This window comes from Styela clava, chromosome 1, assembly GCF_964204865.1.
Source record: "Styela clava chromosome 1, kaStyClav1.hap1.2, whole genome shotgun sequence".
In the NCBI taxonomy this organism is placed as follows: domain Eukaryota; kingdom Metazoa; phylum Chordata; class Ascidiacea; order Stolidobranchia; family Styelidae; genus Styela; species Styela clava.
The window spans coordinates 14,181,471-14,186,047 of NC_135250.1; positions in this window are offsets into that span (position 1 = coordinate 14,181,471).

Sequence of the window (4,577 nt, forward strand, 5' to 3'; positions counted from 1 at the left end):
TTGCTTTGGGAAATAATATCACTGCAATTAAATTGAAAAAAATCTCGCTATATTGAATACAAAATCGTTGCTATCATAAAGGTAAACCAATTCAGCCACTCGGAATATATTGGCCTTCACAAAGCAATGGAGGCAAAATTGAGAGTTCATGAGCTATGAACTTATGTTCTTTTCTTTGTCTTGAACTTTATATACTCCACAGTCCCTATTAATTTTTTTTTAATTTTAATTACCATGTGATGGTCATACATATCTTTAACTTGTAGCCCTGCAACCTCCTACATAGAAGATAATATTAATTAGTGGGCTATGAACTAAATTCCTAAATTTAGACACAAAACTATCTACGAGGCATTATGTACCAGCAATGTTACTTACGGTTAACTAAATATGTAATATATATGTCTAATAAATTAACCTACTAAAGCATGTTCGATAGGTGCAAACTTTGTGTTATGGAATTGTATCACAGCACCGTTAAGAAAAGTAAAAACAGTTTTGCATGACACTCTCTTTAAATGAAATTTCAATGTTTTAAGCGCAAACATTAAAATTACTAACTTTGTCATTATCTGCAAAATGTTCCACACAAATCTTTACGCTATCGCGTTTGTAATCTTCTCTGATAAAAAAAAACGTCTATGATGTCCAGAATTACTCTTTACAGCTTGTCTGCCATTCCAGCTTCCCAAGTGAGCAAAACTTCTTAGATATAGAGATTATTTTCTTTTGTTACAGGCGCAAAAAGGCAGGCACTACACGTAAAGTAGACGCCGAGTAGCAAAAGCGAGCGGAAAACGGTCGCGAAAGGCGACGAGAAATATGTGCATTGGAGCGTATCATGAAATACAATCTTTCGCATGTAGTCTTATGGAGTGACGTCAGAGTTGCCTATCATGTTGTTTAATGTCATTGTCCTAACCAACAGTTTCACTCAACTCGCACTTTTCTTTCGAACCGGGTTTACAAGCGCATTACCATTAGAGTGCGCAGGGCCCGCCAACGCAGTGGCGCAACCAGGCCGTTTACAATGGGAGGGGGGGGGGGGGGTATGGGGGTTCCGGCCAGAATTGACACAGTGCAACCACGATGTAAGTCGCAACGCCGCTTGAGGTCGCACCAGAGTCGGAAACACGATAAATTGCTCTTGGTTGATAGGGAAACGCCATCGATTAATTCCCAGCGTTTCGCCTATCTAGCCCCTCGTTCATTAACGGCGCTTCGCTATGTCTTGCACCTCGTGGGTAGCAGAACGCCGTTTATTATATTTCGGCGTATTGCTAACGAAATGCTGTTAATTAATTTCAACGTTTCTCTCGCCTCGCGAATTGTGAAACGAGCTTGAATAAATTACAACGGTTCGCTCGTGCCGCGCATTGCTCGTTGAGTGAATTTGTTCCTTGCCGCGTCAAGACTAAAAACATCATGCACTTCTTGCGACCTTCCCCGACCCTTGACCCAAGAAAAATTTCACCTATACTTTACTATTGCAAAAGTTGGGATGCATATTTTGCGAGTGTTTTAGACTATTTAGAGAGTTGGCACGTACAGACTGGTTTACATGCTCAAAACTCTTATTCTTGTCGAAATATACAACCATGTACGCTTACACGTACTAATAGCTCGTTTTAGTCTAGTCTATCGCTGCTTTCCCGGGACTACTTTTTGATTGCAACTAAACTGAAGCTCACCGGAAGACAAAATGACAATTACAATACTTCATTTACAACTAATTTTTGCAAACACAACTAAAAACTAACAAATAACACGCAAAACCGCGACAATGTTTACAACTATGCTTGAATATCTGTCTGAGCGGCTGCAAAAATTCCAATTGTTACGGAAATGAACAAGAAAATCAATGGTCGGGGAAACATTCATTACAATCGACTATTTCATTCGGTATGAGCAGACGTCCAGCAAAACAAGCTAAATTGACTAGTTATTTTCTTAATTCTCCGTGTAGTGGTGGTCACGCTGTGCCAATTCTAAAACGGTGTCCACTTGGATCACAGTGTGCCACAGGTGATGACACTAGAATTAACTTGTGGACGCGGTTTTACAGCATGTGTTCTCCAAATCCCCATAAACAACTTGACTGGATACAAACAAACGTATTATAACTTGGAAAACGTTTCAGTCGCTCAAAAATTGCAAAATCAGGTCGAACACAATAACGCTCGCCGAACACTTGGTAAGGTACGAAAAAGCCGGTAATTAATTTTAGTGTCACTCGGGTAGCTATATAAACAAATGCAGTACCAATAGATTTCTAAACAGTAAGAAACATAATTTTACACCTAAAGGAACATGAACTAATTACAAATACTACTAACTAAGTCCATGTTGGGAGAGCCAGAACTAACTGAGAACTGCAGGCATGGCAATTAGCCTAACGAAAGTGAACACGGGGTGCTAACCCAAAGTCAAAAGGTGATAGTCTCTTGCAGCACCTAGTGGACATAAACCCACGAGTGCGTGTGCCAATGATACACTTTGTAAATCAATGACCATTACACTTCGGATAAGCCGGGCGAAAATGTTGTGCCCGAAGCTGAAACGTCGTCTTCAGTCCAGCCGGAAGAAACGAACCTCACCGCCAAGCACGAGTGGAAACCAACAAGACCCGGTTCAACCAGCAGCTATATGCCTAATAGGTAATCAAATGGACATTGGTACATCGATCTGAACGATGCCGATGAACAATTAAAGAATACAACGGTTTTTTAGCAGAGCATGCTACAAAAGCCTATCACCAGCTCGCACATACGAACGCTGAGAATGAAGGATACAGATCATCGAAAGGGAACGCTGTGAAAAAAATGTCACAGCAAGCACTTGAAAACTGAAAGGACATGTTGTCCTTGATCGACATAGTTGAACTGTGCCGTCGGCAAATGCTCTTCCTCCGTGGACACACGGATTTTGGCAAAATTGATCAACCTGCAAACTCCGGAGCAAACGAAAACGGAGGCAATTTCCGTGCTTTGGTTCGATTTAGAATCCAATAAGGAGATCAGGATTTGCAAAAATTTATTCATGGTTCTGCAAAAACGCGCAATATACAAGTTGGGACGTACAATATGAAATTGTGCAGCCCTGTGGGAAGTATTTGAAAAGCTATGGAAAATTTAGGTGCATGGGGCCTCGATTCAAATCAATTACATGGTCAAAGATACGATGGCGCCTCAAATATGTCAGGAAGCTTCCGCGGCGTTCAAGCATTGATTAAACAACAATATCCCAGAGCTACGTTTACCCATTGTAATTCGCATTTTCTCAACCTCGTCGTTGGTCAGGCTTTTCAAATTGCTTCCATACAAAAGTCTTATCGCAACATAAAAGAAGTGATTGTTTTCATATCCAACAGTCCGAAGCGAATGACATGCCAACAAATTCTACACCCCAAAGTCGACACACCCGGCTGAAATCGTTGTGCGCGTTCGCTGGGTGCAACGACACGAAGCTTTCGGTGCAATCAAAGACCATCGATCTAATAGAATGTGCAGCTATGATAAACAATAAGAAGGGTTGTTTCGAATTACGACTGGCGAATGCTGAAAGAGAGTTTAAAAAAATATTTGAAGAAATTAATACAACACTGAAAAAGAAAAAAAATTTCCGGCAACGAGGGGATTGCGCTCAATCACGGTTGAAGATGCGCAAACAGTTTGGCTGCAACGGAACTACAAGCCATTTCTAAAATCCATTGTGGACCAGGTAGATCTGAAATTTGGTAAATAATTTCAGCGAGCAACGAAATGTTTTTCTATCATCCCTTTGCATATGAGAAAATATCCCGACGCAGCTCCCGTGATGGACGATTTTCATCTATATGCTGACGAGTTTGCTTCCTGGCCGATAGTTGAAGCTGAGCTTGCAATGTGGCAGCAGAAGTTTTCCCTTATGGATGAAAAAGAGTTTCCTGCAAACGCATTTGCCGCGCTCAAATTTTCTTCGCCGGATTATCTCCCAAATATTCACAAACTGCTTCAGATTTTGCAACGACAGCTTGGATAAACTAAACTTGCTACGTCGGAACGGTCTTCCTCAGCTTTACAAAAGCTTAAAACAAATTCGCTCAACATCATGCAGGAAGAGAGATTGAACAGACTAGCCCTAATGACTATTCACCGAGAAATCAACTCTCAACGAGTCTTAGACGTGTTTGCCGCTACAAAAGCTCTGAGAATAAATATCATTCTGTACTGCAGGAACATTTTTCAATGCTACAGCATTGTTAAAATGTTAAACGAAATCCGTGAGCGCCATCGGTGGGATTTGTGTCGACTTTTGTAGTAGTTGGCTGCCGCTGCTCGCAGCGAAAAGTACTGCGAACTTCAACGTGAATTTCGCCGTTGATGCCTTGAGATTTTGTTAACAGAAAACTCACTATAAGTTTATTGCCATAATTTCAACAGTGAACAAATTGCAATTCTTTATTAATAAACTGTGTATTTTCAATAACTTATTTTATCTATTATTTGAAGTCTGGACCTTGTGCTACCGCCTGTCAATCAGCATCGACAGCACGTAATATCCAAAGCCTAACATCTCATACCATAACATCTCATAGA